The following is a 23,874-nucleotide window of genomic DNA, read 5'->3' on the forward strand; positions in this document are numbered from 1 at the left end:
ACTAACCTAAGGACATCACACACATCCATGCCCGAGGCAGGATTCGAACCTGCGACCGTAGCAGTCGCACGGTTCCGGACTGCGCGTCTAGAACCGCGAGACCACCGCGGCCGGCTATACAGCTACAGGCCGAGTTCCACCAGTTTGCGTAGCGTAATGTACCTCTCGGCTCCACGTCCCCCCCCACCCGCTGATGCCTTATCATACCTGTAGAGACGTCGCGCTCGTTAAGATAACCGCCAGCCAGCCAGCCAGCCAGCCAGATGTGTGTCAGCCGCTTTCTGCTCCTCTCCTGCAGTCGCGGGTCGACCTCGGCTGGACACGGAACTCTCTCCAGCAGACTGGCCAGCAGCAGTGACGTCACTCAGCTGCAACGTCGACTGCGTAAGTCGAACGCTCTGGAGCAGAAGCCGTCGTCGTGGCCTTTAGACAGCCCTGCGCTAATTCTGCGTATCTGGGGACGTGGCAGAAGATACGTCATCGCTCAAGTTGTGTGGCTTCGTGTGGAACCACTGTTAACATTATAGACCACCAACCGATCCGTGAAATCACTTCATCTGTGCGGAATTAGTAATGCGTAAAGTGTCAGTCAGTGCACATTGTTGTGTGATTCTTCTGGGACTCGACAGCAAAGTTTCGTGTCACTTTCGTGTTGAGCCTGTTGCTGTCCTCGATGGTGGGTCAGTATTTCAAATAGAGTATGGGAATACTTTTCCCTGTTAAGCTATCTTTTCACGTCAACAAAGTGGGGAAGGAAGTAGTGTATACGTTTTTAAATGAACACACAGCCATTTGACTGTATTGTTGTTTTATTTAATTACGACTTAAGTTTTGCCCTTTTACGCCATTTTCAAAATGGCGTTTTACTAAATATGACGAGCTCCCACAATTATTTACTGACCTTTTTACAAGATGGTGATTTTACGTCTGGCATTTCGTTCGGAGCGAATTTTCTTCATAATTTACGGCCAATTTTGAGTCTGATGTCCTGCAGTATATGTTAATGACACATACACAATTACTTCGCCGGCCGGTTTGGCCGAGCGGTTCTAGGCGCTTTAGTCTGGAACCGCGCGACCGCTACGGTCGCAGGTTCGAATCCTGCCTCGGGCATGGATGTGTGTGATGTCCTTAGGTTAGTTTGGTTTAGGTAATTCTAAGTTCTAGGGGACTGATGACCTCAGATGTTAAGTCCCATAGTGCTCAGCGCCATTTGAACCAGCCAATTACTTCAAAGTGGCATAAAAGGCCGAAACCTGGGTCGTAATTAAATAAACGACAATACAGTCAAATGGCGGTGTGTTCATTTACAAATTATTGTAGGAGTGTTGCTCAGCAACATCAAAAACTGTTTAGTGTGTATGTTTTGCGGTGATTTTTCTTTAGGCTGCTACTTAAATGTGATTTGCAGAATATCCGTGTAGATGTAGCTATCAGAGCTTGCACGGAAACATATAGGTGTTCCTCTCTTCCACGCGCGCTATTCTAGATTGGAATAATAGAGAATTATTGTGAAGATAGTTCGATGAACCCTCTGCTAGGCACTTAAATGTGATATGCAGAATAGCAATGTCGATTTCAGAACACTGTTTTCTCAATTTAGGCCGGAGAACACTGCATCTGTTTTCGTAAATTATACTGTAAAAAATTCTTCAACCACGTACAAGTTTTTTTGAACGATTTTATTGTAGAATTACTAGTTTCGATCTTGAGCCCATTATCAGATATTAGCGTTGACTTCTTTGTTAGTTTTACATCTGTGTCTGCCTGGAAAGCCCTTCTTGACAGTTTATAAGACAGAGGTATTATTTTCTTTTACGATCCGTATTAATCGAAAAAAATTCAAACCTCTGTCTTATAATACGTAAAGGAGGCCTTTAGAGGAAGGCACAAATGTAATACTTCCAAAGAAGTCAACGCTAACATCTGACAATGGGCTCCGCCACGAAACTAGTATTGCTACAGTCAAATCATTAAAAAAAACTTTTGGGCTGTTCCAGTATTTCTAACAGTGTAACGTTATTTTCTTCCGTGTTTGCATAAAGTATTGTTCTAAGCCGAGGATATGGTTTTGAGCACATGTGTTTCGTTGATGTTACGCCAACATAAGTAATCTTTGAAGAGGATTCTTCTAGCTTAGTATTTTGGACACCAGAGTTTCAAAATCGTTTCAACAAAGGATAAATCGATATTAACAAGTATATGGTAGTAGCAAATGCTAAGAATTAGCGACAAAGTAGTCCTAACACCAATAGTTCCGTCTTGGAACCAAATTTTCACTCCATGTAATCGACTGCAATGCAGACAAAATCAAAAGTAGTTGTAGGTGGCAAACTATGTAAACAGAAAACAACAGTACTTTTCTAAGTTCTTATTGGAACAGTTTTGTGAATGTTATTGGCATGGTCCTCAACTGGCATGCATTTTTATCCACTATTACGTATATCCTATTTAAAATCGCTAAGCGGGTCTAAGGCTTCCACTTAATCCCTTGTTGACCGGTCTGGTGCGGCAACTGAGGGTAGCCGAAATTTTAAATTTCACGTTCAAGAAATCCTTGACGGATGAGAACCGTACAGACTTTCCGTCATCTGACCATCGGACAGACTCCAGTATGGACGACATAGCAGTAAGCGTCCCTGGCGTAGTGAAACAACTGACAAGGGAACCTCCCCATCGCACCCCCCTCAGATTTAGTTATAAGTTGGCACAGTGGATAGGCCTTGATAAACTGAACACAGATAAATTGAGAAAACAGGAAGAAGTTGTGTCGAACTGTGAAAAAATAAGCAAAATATACAAACTGAGTAGTCCATGGGCCACATAAGCAACATTATGGACAATGTAAGCTTAGGAGCGCCGTGGTCCCGTGGTAGCGTGAGCAGCTGCAGAACGAGAGATCCTTGGTTCAAGTCCTCCCTCGACTAAAAATCTTACTTTCTTTATTTTTGCATAGTTATTATCTGTCCGTTCGTTCATTGACATCTCTGTTCACTGTAATAAGTTTAGTTTCTGTGTTTTGCGACCACATCGCAAAACCGTGCGATTAGTAGACGAAAGGACGTGCCTCTCCAATGGGAACAGAAAACATTTGATCGCAAGGTCATAGGTCAACCTATTCCTCCACACGAAAACACATCTGATATATTCTATACGACACTGGTGACGGCATGTGCGTCACATGACACGAATATGTTGTCGACCCACCTAACTTGTACACTTGGCGAATGGGTAAAAAGATTCTTCTACCTTGCCCGATTTAGGTTTTCTTGTGGATGTGATAATCACTCCCAAAAAATTGATGAAAACATAAGAGTTTGTCACATAAACTGAAAATAAAAAAATTAAACTTTTCACTCGACGGAAGATTTGAACCAAGGACCTTTCGTTCCGCAGCTGCTCACGAAAGGACGTGCCTCTCCAATGGGAACAGAAAACATTTGATCGCAAGGTCATAGGTCAACCGATTCCTCCACACGAAAACACATCTGATATATTCTATACGACCACGGGGCTCCTGCGTTCCCATTGTCCTTAATGTTGCCTATCTTCCCTTGAACTACTCAGTTTGTATATTTTGCTTATTTTTTCACAGTTCCACACAACTTCTTCCTGTTTTCGCAATTGATCTGTGTTCAGTTGTTCAAGGCCTATCCACTGTGCCATCTTATAACTAAATCTGAGGGGGGTGCGATGGGGAGGTTCCCTTGTGAGTGATTTGAAAGCAAATAAATCACCAGGTCAGGATGGAATCCCAATTCCGTGCTACAAAGAGTACTCTACGGTGTTGGCCCCTTACCTAGCTTGCATTCATCGTGAATTTCTTGCCCAGCACAAAGTCCCAAGTGACTGGAAAAAAGCGCAGGTGACTCCAGTATATAAGAAGGGCAAAAGAACGGGCCCGTAGACTTACAGGCTCCAGAATCCTTGAACATTCCTCAGTTCGAATATAATAAACTTTCGCGAGACTGAGAAGTTTATGCCCACGAATCAACACGGTTTTAGAAAGCATCGCTCGTTCGAAACTCAGCTTTTCCTTTTCTGACATGATATACGGAGAACTATGGATGAAAGGCAACAGGCAGATTCCATATTTCCAGATCCCCTGAAAGCATTTGACACCGTGCCCCGTTGCAGGCGGTTAACGAAGGTATGAGCATGTGGAATATGTTCCGAGATGTGTGAGTGACTCGAAGACTTCTTAAGAAATAGAACCCAGTATGTTGTCCTCTAAGGCGAATGTTCATCAGAGACGAGGGTATTGTCAGGAGAGCACCAGGGAAGTGTGACAGCACCGCTGTTGTTCTTTATATACGTAAATGATTTGGCGGACAGGGTGGGCAACAATCTGCAATTGTTTGCTGATGATGCCATGGTATAGGTTAAGGTGTCGAAGATGAGTGACTGTAGGAAGATACAAGGCGACTTAGGCAAAATTTCCAGTTGGTGTAATGAATGGCAGCTACCCCTAAATGTGGGAAAATACACTCCTGGAAATGGAAAAAAGAACACATTGACACCGGTGTGTCAGACCCACCATACTTGCTCCGGACACTGCGAGAGGGCTGTACAATCAATGATCACACGCACGGCACAGCGGACACACCAGGAACCGCGGTGTTGGCCGTCGAATGGCGTAGCTGCGCAGCATTTGTGCACCGCCGCCGTCAGTGTCAGCCAGTTTGCCGTGGCATACGGAGCTCCATCGCAGTCTTTAACACTGGTAGCATGCCGCGACAGCGTGGACGTGAACCGTATGTGCAGTTGACGGACTTTGAGCGAGGGCGTATAGTGGGCATGCGGGAGGCCGGGTGGACGTACCGCCGAATTGCTCAACACGTGGGGCGTGAGGTCTCCACAGTACATCGATGTTGTCGCCAGTGGTCGGCGGAAGGTGCACGTGCCCGTCGACCTGGGACCGGACCGCAGCGACGCACGGATGCACGCCAAGACCGTAGGATCCTACGCAGTGCCGTAGGGGACCGCACCGCCACTTCCCAGCAAATTAGGGACACTGTTGCTCCTGGGGTATCGGCGAGGACCATTCGCAACCGTCTCCATGAAGCTGGGCTACGGTCCCGCACACCGTTAGGCCGTCTTCCGCTCACGCCCCAACATCGTGCAGCCCGCCTCCAGTGGTGTCGCGACAGGCGTGAATGGAGGGACGAATGGAGACGTGTCGTCTTCAGCGATGAGAGTCGCTTCTGCTTTGGTGCCAATGATGGTCGTATGCGTGTTTGGCGCCGTGCAGGTGAGCGCCACAGTCAGGACTGCATACGACCGAGGCACACAGGGCCAACACCCGGCATCATGGTGTGGGGAGCGATCTCCTACACTGGCCGTACACCACTGGTGATCGTCGAGGGGCACTGAATAGTGCACGGTACATCCAAACCATCGAACCCATCGTTCTACCATTCCTAGACCGGCAAGGGAACTTGCTGTTCCAACAGACAATGCACGTCCGCATGTATCCCGTGCCACCCAACGTGCTCTAGAAGGTGTAAGTCAACTACCCTGGCCAGCAAGATCTCCGGATGTGTCCCCCATTGAGCATGTTTGGGACTGGATGAAGCGTCGTCTCACGCGGTCTGCACGTCCAGCACGAACGCTGGTCCAACTGAGGCGCCAGGTGGAAATGGCATGGCAAGCCGTTCCACAGGACTACATCCAGCATCTCTACGATCGTCTCCATGGGAGAATAGCAGCCTGCATTGCTGCGAAAGGTGGATATACACTGTACTAGTGCCGACATTGTGCATGCTCTGTTGCCTGTGTCTATGTGCCTGTGGTTCTGTCAGTGTGATCATGTGATGTATCTGACCCCAGGAATGTGTCAATAAAGTTTCCCCTTCCTGAGACAATGAATTCACGGTGTTCTTATTTCAATTTCCAGGAGTGTACAAGTTAATCCGGAAGAACAACCAAGTCGTTTAAATATCTGGGCATAACGCTGCAAAGCGGTATGAGGTGGAACGAGCGTTTGACAACTGTGGTAGGTAAGGCGAATAATCGACTTCGATTAATTGGGAGAATTTTAGGAAAGAGTGGTTCACCTGTAAAGGAGACCGCATATAGGACGCTGGTGCGACCTGTTCTTGAGTACTGCTCGAGTGTTTGGGATCCGTACCAGGTCGGATTGAAGAAATACATCAAAGCAGTTCAGAGCTAGGCTGCTAGATTTGTTACCGGTAGGTTCGTAAAACATGTAAGCGTTATGGAAATGCTTCAGGAAGTCAAATGGAACCACTGCAGCAAAGGCGTCGTTCTTTTCGAGAAACACTATTGAGAAAATTTAGAGAATAGCCATTTGAAGTTAACTGCAAAATGATTTTACTGTCGCCAGCATTTGTTTCGCATGAGGACCGCGAAGATAAGATACGAGAAATTAGGGCTGATACGAAGGCATATAGACAGTCGTTTTCGTTCGCTCTATTTGCGAGTGGAACAGGTAAGGAAATTAACTATAATGGCACATGGTACCCTCCGCCACACACCGCACGGTGGCTTGCGTAGAATTTAAGTAGATGTATTGTGTAGAAAAATAAAAATAAAACCACCGATGATGATCCATCATCAGCGGAACGTATTTGGGTAAACGGAGTGAAAGAAGAAATTGTATTTTGTCCAGGGCGTAACCCTGAAGATATGAGTAAGGAAGTAGCATTAGCGAGTGTTTAGCTTTGTGGGTGTAATGATGCAATGCCGTCCATGTTGGCCTCTTATCCGGGAACCGCGATTATGATGATGAATTAAAACAGTTATCTGTGTCATTCACCTCTTATTCTCTCCCGCGGCGCTTTTCGACACCTCACACTCTTAACTTCTGGTGGAGCAGTGGATTACGTTGCGTTTTTGTTTGCTGGATGTAGCCAGGTGTCTATTTTTAAATTCATTTCGCTACATATACAGTATAATTTACACTTGTTACCGTAATATCGTACTGACATTATAAATTTCAAATAATAATAGCCATAAAGCTACTCAGAAGATGTTTAGCGGAAAGAACCGTGAGGTTGTTTATAAATATTCATTTTCATCATTCGATGGCACACAAACACAAATCGACAACTCAAACAGTCCAGCGATTGTACAGAGGTAGAAATACAGAGCATTGTCAGTCAAAGTGCTCTCATTACCAGTGTACATCGCGAATCTTAGATATTTATTTCTTGATGCATTTGTTTGGTGACCCCCAGATGCGTGAAAATTTTTCTCTCTTCTGTATTTCTCGAATTAGTTTCTTTCCTACATCTAGTTTCTATACTGAATTTGCCTTCGATATACAGTTATTTTTCATACTTTTAGCAAGCTACAGCACATTGAATGACATCAGATTTACTTCCTTTGAAACTGTTATGCAGATTAACTGCATGGTTTCGGAATGTCTTTTTTTTTCAGGTTATCAAATTATATACCATGGATCCCTAGGGATGTGGAACGAAATCAAAAATGCACATATTAAGTGACTTACAATAGAACGACTTAAATTTATAAAATACCTGCTTAACACACGCTGCTTCACTCTCATAGACTCTTCTTTCGTTTCACCCTCTTTGGGGTACGCTGGATCAATCATTTCTTTGTGCGTTGTTCTTTTCTTAGGGTCCAGTATTTCTTCATTCTTTCTGATCTTCTTCTCCTCTCTTCTTCCGAGATGAAGGATTTGGACTTTTGTGTGGATTTGTCTTGGAACCTTATGTTTTCATCTTTAGTAATTAATTTAGCAGTTCGATCAATAAGTGAATTTTCTGAAATATTTAATTCCACTAGGTCTTTCTCAGTTTCTTTAAACCAGATGGGCTTCGTTTTTCGGTTACGGAAGAAGTCAAAGATTTGTTTAGTTAATCTGTTGGAATTCATTCTGAGAAGATGACCATAAAAATTTATTCTCCTTTTTCGCATAGAATCTGAAAGTTTTTCAATTTTCTTGTAGAGAGTTTCATTTTTGATGTATATAATCTTATTGTCTTGAAATTTTGGCCCAATGCTTTTTCTTAAAAATTTTCTTTCCTTTACCTCACGTTTCTCCATTTGGCCTTTGAAATTCATGTTAAGTGTTTCTGCTGCATACAGTGCTTCTGGCGTAATCACTGTCTTGTAATGTGTAATTTTGGACCCCCATGAAAGGGATTTTTTGTTGTATGTGTTTTTTGTTAGTTGCAAGGCCAATTCAAGTTTATTTTTTCTGGATTCCATTGCTTTGCTTTCCCCAGCATTCCATGTAATCCATTCTCCGAGATATTTGAATTCTTTTACTATTTCAATCTTCTGTTCTTGAACTTTGAGGTATTTACATGAGTGCTCGATGTTTGTCAATATCTTAGTTTTTTCAGAGGAGATGTGAAGACCAATTTTAGCTGCTTGTTTCTTTAGTTCAAGGATTTGCTCCCGTGCTTCTTCCATTGTTTCAGCAAACAGGGCCATATCATCTGCAAAAGCAATGCAATTTACTTTAAGGTTCTTCTTTTTGCAACCCAGTCTTATACCACTCTTAATATTTGTCTTCCATTCCCTGACTACTTTCTCAAGCGCACAATTGAACAGCAACGGTGAGAGCCCATCGCCCTGTCGCACTCCCGTTTTTATTTCAAAGGGTTCCGATAGTTCGCCCATAAATTTAACTTTCGAAAATGTATTTGTAAGGGTCGCTTTTATAATATTAGTTGTTTTCTTATCCAAACCCATTTCTTCCAGGACTGATAACAGAGATTCTCTATCAATCGAATCATATGCTTTTTTGAAATCAATGAAGGAGATTACGTATGTCTTTGCCCTTGATTTTTGGTATGCCATAATGTTTTTGAGGTTTAGTATTTGTTCCGAACATGATATACCCTTTCTAAAACCTCCCTGGTATTCCCCGATTTGCGGATCCAATTGCGGCTCTGCCCTGTTCAAAAGGGCTTTAGAAAGAATCTTGTACGTTATATCCAGCAGTGACATTCCTCTGTAATTGTTGGGGTCTGTCTTCAAACCTTTCTTGTGGATAGGGTGGATGAGCGCTGTTCTCCATTCTGCGGGGATCTCTTCTTCTTTCCAGATTTGATCGAAAACACACTTTAGGGATGTACCTGCATTTTTGTCAGCCTTTTTCCATAGTTCGGCCACTATTTGATTTTCTCCGGACGCCTTGTTGTTTTTAAGTTCTGAAATGACCTTCTGTAGTTCTTCAGTCGTCGGTGGTTCTGAATCCGGCTTCTCACGGTTGTTTGGAATGGATTCAAATTTTTCAAGGATGGGTTCAGAATTCAAGAGTTTCTCAAAGTAGCCTGCTAGTATTTTGCAGTTTTCCGTGTTGTTGTGAGCGATGGTCCCATTTACATCTCGAAATTGGAGGGTGGGTGCTTTGTATCTTGATAACCTTTGTTTGAAAGTTCTGTAAAAGCTCCTTGTGTTGTTTTTAGCAAATTGTTCATCAATTTGGAGGAGAGTTTTGTTTTCATGTGTCTTCTTAATCCTTTTTATATTTTTATCTACCTGTTTTCTAACTGTAATGAAATTCAGTCTACTTTCTTCTGTTTTCTGTGATTGCCAATTTTGTCATGCCTGTTTTCTTGTTTCAATGAGGGCATCACATTCCAGCGACCACCAGGCATGTTTTTTACTTTTTTTGTTAGGTGCTATCCGTTCAGCTGTAGTAATGAGGTTTTCCTTGATATCCCCCCAGCTTTTTGTCTGAATGGTTTCTGTTGCTTTTGTGAATTCATCTGATTTTAATATCTTTTCTTTGCTATACTTCCGACCCTTAATTTGTTTCATGCATATCATAGACTCTATGATATGCATAGCTTTTTTTTTTCTTTAATCAAATTTTTATGTCGTTCATAAATTGCAACATTTTCTAAACTTTTCACGCCAATTAAGGCCACATAGATGCACAGTCTTCTCCAAATATACTTGTGACAAAAAAAATCTGGCAACCGGAGGTTTCTGTTAATCCTTACTTTTGAGTTCTCGTGGTGATATTTTCACCAAAGCTTCTCTAGACGTCAAATAACATTTATCATAGTTTCAGCTTTATAAATGTTTTAATGTAACAAAATATTTTCATAAAAATTTTCGTCGTCTACTTTACCCCATTAGGGTTTGAATTTCCAAAACCACTTAAAACATGTTTTTTATTTCCAACCGTGACGCCAAATTTTCATTGATTTAGCGTTGAAAACTATTTCGTAATGAAAGATTTCCATAAAAACTTTCATCCCCTTGTTCACCCCCTTACTGACTGAATTCCCAAAACCACATTTGAAACCTAAAAGTCAAGATACCAGTTTCCATAGATGTAGCTTTAAAAATGCTTCAGTGGTATTTTAATGGCGATTTGTTTTCAAAACAATTCACCAACTATTTCACCCCATAGGGTCTTAATTTCCAAACATGCAGAAACATGTCTTTATATATTTTTGACCGAGAAACCAAATGCTAGTTTTCGTAGTTCTAGTTTCAAAATTTGATTAATACGTTTCATCCTCTATTTCGCCCCCATAGGGATGGGATTTTTTAAAAGAAATCCCTTATTGAAAGATGCCTATAGTACGAGATCAACACCCTCGCGAAATTTCAGGTTTCTAGCCTTTTAGCCGTCTAGGGTGGGCGATGGTTGGTGACTCAGTGAGGACACGGTCTTTTACATGTAGAGACTGTTAGATTATTATCTGTGTTGCCAAAAGCATGTGGTGTTGTTTCGTGGCTACATCCAGCAATGAAAATGTACTGTAATCCACTGATCCACCTGAAGAGGTTTTTGGTCGACATGATTGAAATTTCGACCCCTCTGCTGGAGTATTCTTCAGGATCTTATGGTGTGCCCAGCAATTTGCACGATAACAGTTTCCAAGTCCAACCTGAAACACGTTGGTTTTCTCTCTCTCTTTTTATTTTTTATTTTATTGACCGTATGCCTCTCGCTTTTGTTCGATAGGAAGGCATCAACCTCTCGCGAATATTGTTTGTTTCTTCCAAAGAACTTACGAGATTGGCGTGAAGAGTAAACAACTGTCCACACTGCTTGCTCGAAACAGCCTTTCCCGAGTGATACGCCGCAGGCAGTGGGTGTAGCCCTACTTCTGGAACAGCCTGTTCTCAGGTCCACTACCTGAAGTGCCTCGGGTTTGGCAGACGTGTCAACAACATTCCATCTCCGCACGAGCGTTCCTCACAAATACCTATAAAAGGGGGGTTCGCTGTTTGGCGATAGCTGCCGAGGTCGACTGGAGAAGTGTAGCATCTTCCTGGGCTCTGCCTGCTAACGCGGTTTCTCTGATACCGATCTTCTGTGTAAGGGACCTGTGCGCTGATAACATCCCGCGGGCCGCCGTTTAATTAGCGCGGATTGCCAGAACACAGAATTAGTTTCAGTGCGCGGAAATAAATCCGCCGGTAGAAACGGGTGCGGCGCACGCGAGATTTAATTAAGCCCTCGGTTCGATACTCGGCTAATTCGCAGCAGCCAGGTATTCGCAAGGAACCGCCGTTCTCCAGCGACCGGTTGCGTCTGGTGCGCCGCCCGTGCCGGATCGCTCAAAACACTGTGCTGCACCGACCGCGGAAACGACCGGAATTACGAGTGGATCTCAAACAGACAATGTTTGTTCTACTACTTCAGTGCACGGCTAAAACTACCTGTTCCTTAGCTGATCGACGTGTCCATCAGTTCATCACCTATCTTCTGTAGCACCACAATTCAAAAGCTTCTGTTTATCTTGTTGTCTGAACTGCATATTGCTTACGTCACACTTCCGATCAAGGCTATACTTCGACCAATGCATTCAGAAAAGCCTTTTTTTTTGTCATCAGTCTTCTGACTGGTTTGATGCAGCCCGTCACGAATTCCTCTCGTGTTACAACCTCTTCATCTCATAGTAGCACTACGTCCTCAATTATCTGCTGGATGCATTCCAATCTCTGTCTTCCAGTTTTGCCCTCTGCAGCTGCCTCTAGTACCATGGAAGTCATTCCCTGATGTCTTAACACGTGTCCTATTATCCTGTCCCTTCTCCTTGTGTTTTCCACACATTCCTTTCCACTCCGATCCTGCGCAGAACCTCCTCATTCCTTACATTATCAGTCCACCAAATTTTCGACATTCGTCTTTAGCACCACATCTCAAATGCTTCGATTCACTTCTGTTCCAGTTTTCGCGCAGTCTGTGTTTCACTGTTCTCCAGACGTACATTCTCAGAAATTTCTTCCGCACGTTAAGGCCGATATTTGATACTAGTAGACTTCTCTTGGCCAGGAATGAGCGTTTCGCCAGTGCTACCCTGCTTTTAATGTCCTCCTTACTCCGTCCGTCATTGGTTATTTTGCTGCATAGGTAGCAGAATTCCTTTAGTTCATCTATTTCGTGACCATCAATCCTGATGTTACGTTTTTCGCTGTTCTCACTTCTACTACTACTCGTTACTTTCGTATTTCTTCGATTTACTCTCAAACCATATTCTGTACTCATTAGATTGTTCATTTCATTTAGCATATCATGTAATTCTTCTTCACTTTCACTCAAGATAGCAGTGCCATCAGCGAATCGTGTCATTGATATTCCTTCACCCTGAATTTTATTTCCACTTCTGAATCTTTCTTTTTTCCCGTCATTGCTTTTTCGCTGCACAGATTGAACAATTTGGGAAAAAGGCTACATCTCTGTCTTACACCCCTCTTAATCCGTCGTACCAACAATTAAATATCTGATGTTAACAACTTTCACTTTTGCGGATACACTTTTCTTATTATAGCTCTACTTGGGTAGAGCCGAATCGCTGTAAGTGATTCCGTTCTCAGCAACCTGTGTCTCGTTTCAATTATCACTTGAAAATGGTGTTTGCTGTTGTTGTTCTTCTTGTCGTGGTGGTCTTTTGTCCGAAGACTGGTTAGATCCAGCTCTCCATGCTACTCTATCCTGTGCAAGCCGCATCATCTCCGAATGATTACGGTAACCTATATCCTTCTGAATCTGGTTACTTATTGATCTTTTGCCCAAATCCTGTATCATTTCAGTGACTCTCCCTCCCCTATTTCGCAATAATACAAAACGTGCTGCCCTTGTTTGAACTTTCTCGATGTACTCCGTCAATCCTACCTGGTAAGGATCCCAAACCGCGTAGGAGTATTCTAAAAGAGGACAGACAAGTATAGTGTAGGCAGTCTCTTTAGTAGCTGTATTACATTTTCTAAGTGTCGTCCTAGTAAAACGCAGTCTTTGGTTAGCCTCCCGCAATTTTTTCTAGCTGTTCATCCCAATTTAAGTTACTTCTAATTCGTAATTGTCATTGCCATTCTACATTTTGCGCCCTCTCTACTTCGGCCATCGTCAGTTATTTTACTGCCCAAGTAACAAAACTCACCTACTGCTGTTGTGTCTCGTTTCCTATTCTAATTCCCTCAGCATGATCAGTTTTACTTCGACGACATTCCGTTATCCTTGTTTTGTTGTTGGTGGTGTTCATCTTACGTCCTCCTTTCAAGACACCGTCCATTCCGTTCAGCCGCCACTCACGCCGAAATCCCGATTATAAATAAGACGGTGAGAAATACCGGTATGTTGTCGATTTCGGAACAAAAGTGTTGCTTGTCTCTGTTACCACGCAGCTCCGCCTGCGCTGCGACGAACTCCTTGTTATAAATTTTCCTTTTCCCATTTACTTCTGACGATTTCCTTTTTATTCTATCTTCTACGCGGGAAGGGGGGGGGGGGGAGGCGGTCGAAAAGACAAACTAGAAACACCCCTCCAGTTACGTTGAGGAAGACGGCTTCCGCGATTGTATTATGTTGGAGGAGAGTCGCGCGTGATATAAGGAGCAGCAGTGCGCTGTGATGTGCGTCTCCAGCGCGAAATCCGGCGTGGAGCTCCCAACCTGAGCTGCTGTGCTGCCTGCAAGAGCAGTGGGTGGATTCAACCGCCCCTCCTCCTTCACTGCACGCGCACGCCTGTATAATTCAGAGCGAGGCCTTTCTACACGCGGAAGCGCTGAGGTCTGTATAGAGTCTCAGCCGGTCAGGGCATGGCAGGGGGTTGGGGGAGGGGTGGTATTTACCCCAGTGTAAAATACCCCTGCCGCGCGTCTCAGACGCACACAAAGGCGCACCTGCAGAAAGTCTGCGCAGGTAGCGAGGGGGAGCAGTGTAGGCGCAGGAAGGGACGGGAAGGGACCGAAGGCAGAGTCGAGAATTCCTGGCCGCTACTGCGGAGGCAATAAAGTGATACGGGCCAGATTTCGCCGCTTGCTCGCTCCTCTGCCCTGCGCCCGTCGTAAATAAAACTCCGAGAACGGCGAAACGGGGTCACCCGCATTATGCGCAGCGAAAAATGAAATGTAAGCAGGTGTTCTCTCTCTTTCTCTCTCTCTCTCTCTCTCTTTCACACACACACACACACACACACACACACACACACGCAGTCAGGAAGTTGTACTCAATAATTGAAACTATGTTTGGACGGAGACAAAATTTTAGTGAACGGCTAAAAAATCGTGAAGGGACTCCCACAAGGTTCAATTTTGGATCCACTCATAAAGTATAGGAAAGAACTTTCACTTCCTTCCACATCATTTCGATAAACCATTCGTTAACCCAAACACACGGTGCAAAACGTTCTGTTGAATAATTCAAACGATGTTAGAGGGAGACTAAAGTTTAGTGATCGGTAAGAAATTGCGAAGTGAGTCCCACAAGGCTAAATTTTGGAGAGAGAGAGAGAGAGAGAGAGAGAGAGAGAGAGAGAGAGGAGGGGAGAGGGAGTGTAAGAAAATCATATTGAAAAGGCCATTGTTGTTGTTGTGGTCTTCAGTCCTGAGACTGGTTTGATGCAGCTCTCCATGCTACTCTATGCTGTGCAAGCTTCTTCATATCCCAGTACCTACTGCAGCCTACATCCTTCTGAATCTGCTTAGTGTATTCATCTCTTGGTCTCCCTCTACGATTTTTACCCTCCACACTGCCCTCCAGTACTAAACTGGTGATCCCTTGATGCCTCAAAACATGTCCTACCAACCGATCCCTTCTTCCAGTCAAGTTGTGCCACAAACTCCTCTTCTCCCCAATTCTATTCAACACCTCCTCATTAGTTATGTGATCTACCCATCTAATCTTCAGGATTCTTCTGTAGCACCACATTTCGAAAGTTTCTATTCTCTTCTTGTCCAAACTATTTATCGTCCATGTTTCACTTCCATACATGGCTACACTTAAATAATTACTCGATGTTAACAAATTTCTCTTCTTCAGAAACGCTTTCCTTGCCATTGCCAGTCTACATTTTATATCCTCTCTACTTCGACCATCATCAGTTATTTTGCTCCCCAAATAGCAAAACTCATTTACTACTTTAAGCCTCTCATTTCCTGATCTAGTTCCCGCAGCATCACCCGACTTAGTTCGACTATATTCCATTATCCTCGTTTAGCTTTTGTTGATGTTCATTTTATATCCTCCTTTCGAGACACTGTCCATTCCGTTCAACTGCTCTTCCAAGTCCTTTGCTGTCTCTGACAGATTTACAATGTCATCGGCGAACCTCAAAGTTTTTATTTCTTCTCCGTGGATTTTCATACCTACTCCGAACTTTTCTTTTGTTTCCTTTACTGCATGCTCAGTATACAGATTGAATAACGTCGGGGATAGGCTCCAACACTGTCTCACTCCCTTCCCAACCACTGCGTCCCTTTTATGTCTCTCGACTCTTATAACTGCCATCTGGTTTCTGCACAAATTGTAAATAGCTTTTCGCTCCCTGTATTTTACCCCTGCCACCTTCAGAATTTGAAAGAGAGTATTCCAGTCAACACTGTGTTTGCCTTTCCTTAATCTTTCTTCTAAGATAAGTTGTAGGGTCAGTATTGGCTCACGTGTTCCAACATTTCTACGGAATACAAACTGATCTTCCCCGAGGTCGGCTTCTACCAGTTTTTCCATTCGTCTATAAAGAATTCGCGTTAGTATTTTGTGAAAAGGCCATAAATTAGTTTATAAAAAAAGTAAAACTAAAAAGGCGGTGAACATATGCAAGAATGCACAGAAAATTTGTTTCGACTATTACGTCTTCTAGTCACTTTGTTACGGTGTAGACTCAGATAGGCGGAAAGGCAGAAGCAAAGCAAACGCGAAATCTGTCTCTGGGAGTAGCTCCAAATTTGAGCCTCTGCTACCTGCGACACGGGAATGTATTATCTCAATCCGAGCCAGTAACACACACGATCATACGCCACTACCTGCATCTACATGCACGCTATGCAAACCACTGTGAAGTGCATGGCGGAGAGCACTCCACACCGTACCAGTTACTCGGGGCCGGCTGGAGTGGCCGAGCGGTTCTAGGCGCTACAGTCTGGAACCGCGCTACCGCTACGGTCGCAGGTTCGAATCCTGCCTCTGGCATGGATGTGTGTGATGTCCTTAGGTTAGTTAGGTTTAAGTAGTTCTAAGTTCTAGGGGACTGATGACCTCAGAAGTCCCATAGTGCTCAGAGCCATTTCGAGTTACTCGGGCTTCGTGTTCCACTCACAAGAATGGCAGTTTACACGCCGCTGTGTGCGCTGTAGCTAATTTGATATCTAATATTGGCTTCACGATCCCAATGTGAGCGATATGTAGACCGTTGTAGCATAGTTCTAATGTCATAACTTACAGATGACTCATTAAATTATGTAAGTAGATTTCCTCAGCACTGTTGCGTCGATCTTCATCCGCCTGCTAGTTCAGTTTCTTCAAACACCCTCCCATACGTGGAACTAAGGTGTTTAGAATCGCGCTGCCCACATCTGAAGAATATTCCAGTATGGGTCGCTCGAGTAATTTGTAAGTAATCTGATTTGTAGACTGATAGCATTTCCGTAGTATTCTACCAAAAAACCGTAGATTCCCACCTGCTTTATTCGTGAGTGGGCCATTTCATATCCCTATAAAGTTTCAGATCCAGTTATTTGTATGATTTGACCGATTCCATCGGTGAGTCATTGATATTACTTATAGTCATAGGAAGCTAGGCTTTTTCGTTTTGCGAATCGCACAATTTTGTAATTATGAACATTCAAAGCTGTCTTTGAACTACTTTGAAAACTTATCAAGGACTGAAAATATTTGTGCAGTTTTTTTTCAGACTTCATTAGAAATAAACACGTCACTGAAGAAAGCCTGCACTATTAATATTGTTTTCCAGGGACATTAATACTCAGTATGAACACCACGAGGTCCAACACACATCCCTGGAGTATACTTGAAGTTACTTCTGCATCTGTTGACGACTCTCGGTCGAAGATAACATTCTGCGACCCTTTTACTAAAAAACCCTCCACACATTTACAAATTTGACTCGATACACCATACGATCGTACTTTTGGTAACAAGCGTAAATGTAGTGTAGAGTCAAATACTTTTCAAAAATCGAGAAATACTGCATCTACTTGACTGCCTGTAACCACGGCTTTCAAGATATCATATGAGAAAAGTGCAAGTTGGGCTTCATATGATTGATGTTTGCGGAATCCATGCCAACAGGCATTCTGTTTTAGATGCCTCATTACGTTTGAGCTAGTCCTGGACTGTGCGGCTGGTCCCAGCGGAGGTTCGAGTCCTCCCTCGGGCATGGGTGTGTGTGTTTGTCCTTAGGATAATTTAGGTTAAGTAGTGTGTACGCTTAGGGACTGATGACCTTTGCAGTTAAGTCCCATTAAGATTTCACACATATGTGAACATTTTTTTACCTGTGAGCTCAGAAAATGTTATACGATTCCACATCAAATGCATGTAAAGGATATTGGACAGTAGTTTTGCGGATCATTTTAGCTACCCTGCTTGTAGGCGGGTGTAACCTGTGCTTTCTTCCAACTACTGGCGACACTAAGATAGACTACAATTAAAAAAAGGGCTAACTCAGCCGCAAATTCCCTACGGTATCTGACAGTGATTCCATCGGGTCCTGGAGCTACGTTCAGGTTAAGCAATTTGAGCTTTTTCTCAACGCCAGTGACTCTAATAACTATTTCACTCATCTTGACAAAAAATGCGACAATACACTTGGATTTTCATTTGTAAGCAAATATTTGAAAAGTGGGTTTAGAGTTTCTACTTTAAATCTTTTTGTGGGAGATGAAGGACATTGTTTCACAAATGCACTGACGGAAAAAAACAGCGCCAAAAAATAATTAATATAGAGTAACGAAATTTTGGGAAAAAATTCGCGTAGGTAACATATTCAAGTGATTAACATAGCGAGATTACAGGTTAATGTCAGCGTGTGATAAGCCATTGCAATTGTGAAATTCTGGTACATTAATAACCGGTGTATCGGTCAGAATGTTGAGCGGAAGCATGCAAACGGGGATGCATTGGTATTGTACAGGTGCCGGATGTCAGCCTGTGCCGTGGAGTTGCACGCCTGTTGCACTCGGTCGGTCAATACACGGACGGTTAATGCGCTGGAATTGTCGTCCAATGATGCCTCACATGTGTTCGGTTGGAAACTGATCTGGTGATCGAGCAGGCTAATGCAACATTCGCACACCCCATAGAGTACTTTGGGTTACAAAAGCAGTATGTGAGCGAGCGTTATCCTGTTGGAAGATACCCCCTATAATTCCGTTCATGAATTGCAGCACAGTAGGTCGAATCACCACCAGCCTGGCGTTGCTGCCTCTGGATCACGGGGTCGCGGGTTCGATTACCGGCCGGATTGGGGATTTTTGCTGCCTGGGGACTGTGTGTGGGTGTTGTCCTCGTCATTTCATCATCATCATCACCATCATCATCGTCATTCGTGACAGTGGCTCGATTGGATTGCGTGAAAAATTGGACTGGGTAAAAATTGGGACTTTGTATGGGCACTGATGACAGCGCAGTTGAGCGCCCCACAAACTAAACGTCATCATCATCATCATCACCATCACCAGCCTGACGTAAAAGATTTGCCGTCATGGTGAGTGGGATAGCAAGTAGAGTGGTGCTGCTGTCATAGGAGATCACACCCCAGAGCATAACTGTAGTTGTAGATCCAGTGTGTCAGCACGGCTGGAATCGTCGTAACTAACACACAGCCATGACTGGCACCTCGGCTGAACCAGCTCTCACTGGAAAAGACTCCCGGACCTCCGCCCTGCTCTGCAGCGAGCTCTCGCTTGACACCGCTAAAGTCGCAAACGGCGGTGGTTTGGGTTCACTGGGTTGCACGCTACAGGGCTCGGAGGTGTCCTTGAAATAACGGATTAGTGAAAGTTGGCTGTCTTCCCTCTCGGTAGCACCGTGTGGCCTCCCGGAGCCCAGTCTCCTTGTGACCGCACACTGTCCACCGCTGCCAGCAATCGCGTACAGTGGCTACATTCCTGCTAGACCTTTCTCCAATATCGCAGAAGTAAAATCCAGCTTCTCGTAGGCTCAGCGTGGTATTTATAATTCCTTAAAGGCATTTTTGACTAATATTACCTCACCATGTCCGGTCTCAAAGGTACCTAACGCCCACGACCGGTATTTTTTTATTTATTTATTTAACCTGGCAATATTAGGGCCATCAGGCATTCTACTTATTTTACATTCATATGTTTTAGTAGGCATGTTAAACTACATCTAGTACAAAAAGTGAAATAAACAGTTACAAAGGCACACTTGGAAAAAATACATACATATAGAGGTTTTTTTTTTCAATTGGATTCCGTAGAAATGTTGGAACACGTGAGGCAATACTAACCTTACGACTTATCTTAGAAGCAAGATTAAGAAAAGGCAAACCTACGTTTCTAGCATTTGTAGACTTAGAGAAAGCTTTTGACAATGTTAACTGGAATACTCTCTTTCAAATTCTGAAGGTGGCAGGGGTAAAATACAGGGAGCGAAAGGCTATTTACAATTTGTACAGAAACCAGATGCCAGTTATAAGAGTCGAGGGGCATGAAAGGGAAGCAGTGGTTGGGAAAGGAGTGAGACAGGGTTGTAGCCTCTCCCCGATGTTATTCAATCTGTGTATTGAGCAAGCAGTAAAGGAAACAAAAGAAAAATTCGGAGTAGGTATTAAAATTCATGGAGAAGAAGTAAAAACTTTGAGGTTCGCCGATGACATTGTAATTGTGTCAGAGACAGCAAAGGACTTGGAAGAGCAGTTGAACGGAATGGACAGTGTCTTGAAAGGAGGGTATAAGATGAACATCAACAAAAGCAAAACGAGGATAATGGAATGTAGTCTAATTATGTCGGGTGATGCTGAGGCAATTAATTTAGGAAATGAGACACTTAAAGTAGTATAGGAGTTTTGCTATTTGGGGAGCAAAATAACTGATGATGGTCGAAGTAGAGAGGATATAAAATGTAGACTGGCAATGGCAAGGAAAGCGTTTCTGAAGAAGAGAAATTTGTCAACATCGAGTATAGATTTAAGTGTCAGGAAGTCGTTTCTGAAAGTATTTGTATGGAGTGTAGCCATGTATGGAAGTGAAACATGCACGATAACGCAGAAGTGGCACCGACTCGGCTAGTGTCTGAAGTAGTGCTGGAGGGAACTGACACCATGAATCGTGCAGAGCTGTTCAGATACCAGTAAGAGTACGAGGGGGTGGAGATCTCTTCTGAACAGCCCGTTTCAAGGCATCCCAGATATGATCATTAATGTTAAACTCAGAAGAGTGTTCCTGAAGCCACTCTGTAGCAGTTCTGGACGTGTGGTGTGTCGCAATTTCGTGCTGGAATTGCCCAAGTCCGTGGGAATGCACAATGGACACGAATGGATGCAGGTGATCAGACAGGATGCTTACGTACGTGTCACCTGTCAGAGTGGTAGCTAGACGTGTCACGGGTCCCGTATCACTCCAACTGCAAACACCCTCACCATTACAGAGCCATCAGCTTGAAGAGAACCCTGCTCACATGCAGGGTCCATGCATTCATGAAGTTGTCTCCATACATGTACACGTCCATCCGCTCGATACGTTTTGAAACGAGACTCGTCCGACTAGGCAACATGTTTCCAGTCATCAACAGTCCAATGTCGGTTCTGACTGGCCCAGCCGAGTCGTAAAGCTTTGTGTCGTGCTGTCATCATGGGTGCACGAGTGGGACTTCGGCTGCGAAAGCCCGTATCATGGTGCTTCGTTGAATGGCTCGCACGCTGACTCTTGTTCATGGCCCAGCATTGAAATCTGAAGCAATTTGCCGAAGGGTTGGACTTCTGTCACACTGAACGATTCCCTTCAGTCGTCGTTGTCCCGATCTTGCAGGATCTTTTTCCGGCCGCAGCGATGTCTGAGTTTTGATGTTTTACCAGATTCCTCATCTTGATGGTGCACTCGTGAAATAGTCGTACGGGAAAATCCCCACATGATCGGTACCTCGGAGAGCATGTATCCTATCGCTCTTGCGCCGACTGTGACACCACATTGAAGCTCACTGAAATCTTGAAAAACTGGCATTGTAGCAGCAGTAACTGATCTAACAACTGCGCCAGAGACGAGCTGAGTTATATAGGCGTTGCCGACCGCAGCGCCGTATTCTGCCTGTTTACATATCTCTGTATTTGAATACGCTTGCCTTACCAGTTTCTTTGGCGGTTCAGTGTATTTACGCTCTTAAAGTTTTCGAGGTACTCTGTGTGTCACTGGCCATCGTTTTCTCAGAAGCGGTCTAGATCTACGAATACGCCGAGACATTTGTTCGCTTATTACGATTCCCCTTCCACTGAGATCGCGTTATGGCACTTGCCGTGCTCTATGCGTTACAGCAGCAAGTGGAGCTTCCCAAGTAGTACGAAGTAACTGTAGCGGCTGACAGCTTGGTGCATCCTAATTCTGAAACAGCCCGTTCGGACGTTCTACTGCCCGAAACGCCTCGGGCTCCGTGGAAATATCGGCGCATTCCATCTCCTTGTAAGCGTCGCTTCGTGGAAGTGTCACAATCTCAGCGTCGGGGGTTCCGCAACCTGCCGCGGCTACTGGCGACCCTGCCAGGCGCGGGATAAGGATGAGACTGGAGGCTGAAGGCCGAGGTGTCGGGCGCGTAAGGAGCGCGCGGGCAACCAGCCGCAGGCTTCACGCTCGGCGGAGCGTGCGCGCCGCGGCTGCACGGCCGTTCCCAGGGCTGGAAAGCCGACACTCCGCATCCCGCACCACGTCACCACTCGCCGCTTCTCGGCTCCCAGCGACTCGACACCCTGCGGCAGCTGCCCCGCTGGACACTTAGTGCGCTGCGCTGCGCGATACGCACGTACACAGACGGCGACGGTACCGCGTACACAGGGCAGTGTAATTTGTACTCAGGTCATTCATTTGAAAAGCTGTCCGACGTGATCGTGGCCACGCGACGGCAATTAACACACTTTGACGCTTTGGAGATTCCATTTCGGAAATCGTTAGAGAATTCAATATGGCGAAGCTTCACTTAACGACCGAGAGCAGCGTCGTAAGAGTAGAGTTGTCAGTGGTAACAGACAAAGCTACTCCAGAAATCAATGTAGGACGTACGACGAACCTATGCGTTTAATGATTTTTGACAACATTTCTCTTGGAGAGCAGCGTTTTTTGTATTACAGGGTGATTCAAAAAGAATACCACAACTTTAGGAATTTAAAACTCTGCAACGACAAAAGGCAGAGCTAAGCACTATCTGTCGGCGAATTAAGGGAGCTATAAAGTTTCATTTAGTTGTACATTTGTTCGCTTGAGGCGCTGTTGACTAGGCGTCAGCGTCAGTTGATGCTAAGATGGCGACCGCTCAACAGAAAGCTTTTTGTGTTATTGAGTACGGCAGAAGTGAATCGACGACGGTTGTTCAGCGTGCATTTCGAACGAAGTATGGTGTTAAACCTCCTGATAGGTGGTGTATTAAACGTTGGTATAAACAGTTTACAGAGAATGGGTGTTTGTGCAAAGGGAAAAGTTCTGGACGGCCGAGAACGAGTGATGAAAATGTAGCACGCATCCAGCAAGCATTTGTTCGCAGCTCAGGAAAATCGACTCGCAGAGCTAGCAGAGAGCTGCAAATTCCACAATCAACTGTATGGAGAGTCCTACGAAAAAGGTTAGTTATGAAACCTTATCGTCTGAAATTGGTTCAAGCACTGTCTGCAGCTGATAAGATTAAAAGAATCGATTTCTGTGATTTTATCCTTGCTCAAATGGAAACAGATGAATCTGTCGTTTCAAAGATTGTGTTTAGTGATGAAGCAACTTTCCACACTAACGGGAAAGTCGACCGTCACAATGTCTGTATGTGGGGCACTGAGAATCCGCGGGAAACAACTCAGTATGAACGTGACTCGCCTAAGGTGAACGTTTTCTGTGCCATTTCAGCCTATAAAGTTTTTGGTCCCTTTTTCTTCGAAGTTGCTACTGTAACTGGACTACAGTATCTGGAGATGTTAGAGAATTGGCTGTTCCCTCAGCTCGAACAAGAAGCACAACAATTCATATTTCAGCAGGATGGAGCGCCACCACATTGGCACTTATCTGTCCGTAACTAGCTGAACGTCAACTACCCGAGGCGATGGATCGGCCGCCAGGCAGCCCGTGACAGAGCACTTCATCACTGGCCTCCAAGAAGCCCTGATCTTACCCCCTACGATTTTTTCTTATTGGGGTATGTTAAGGATATGGTGTTTCGGCCACCTCTCCCAGCCACCATTGATGATTTGAAACGAGAAATAACAGCAGCTATCCAAACTGATACGCCTGATATGCTACAGAGAGTGTGGAACGAGTTGGAGTATCGGGTTGATATTGCTCGTGTGTCTGGAGGGGGCCATATTGAACATCTCTGAACTTGATTTTGAGTGAAAAAAAAACCTTTTTAAATACTCTTTGTAATGATGTATAAGACAAGGTTATATTATGTTTCTTTCATTAAATACACATTTTTAGAGTTGTGGTATTCTTTTTGAATCACCCTGTACTTAGAAATGAACA

General features: G+C 44.3%; 1 protein-coding gene across 4 annotated transcripts in view; it reads left to right on the top strand.

The window, feature by feature from the left end:
- Window positions 1-23,874, top strand: part of LOC126210106 (protein PALS1) — a 786,719-nt gene that overhangs the window by 250,934 nt on the left and 511,911 nt on the right. Inside the window, exon 1 of one of the 4 annotated variants that reach the window (XM_049939244.1) lies at window positions 266-384. The exons of 2 other annotated variants lie outside the window; for them this stretch is intronic. The gene's annotated coding sequence lies outside the window, so the exon portion shown is untranslated. Of the gene's footprint in view, window positions 1-265; window positions 681-23,874 lie in introns of those variants that run through there. One more of the 4 variants, XM_049939242.1, reaches the window with a different exon arrangement.

Source organism: Schistocerca nitens, chromosome 10 (genome assembly GCF_023898315.1).
Source record: "Schistocerca nitens isolate TAMUIC-IGC-003100 chromosome 10, iqSchNite1.1, whole genome shotgun sequence".
NCBI lineage: Eukaryota > Metazoa > Arthropoda > Insecta > Orthoptera > Acrididae > Schistocerca > Schistocerca nitens.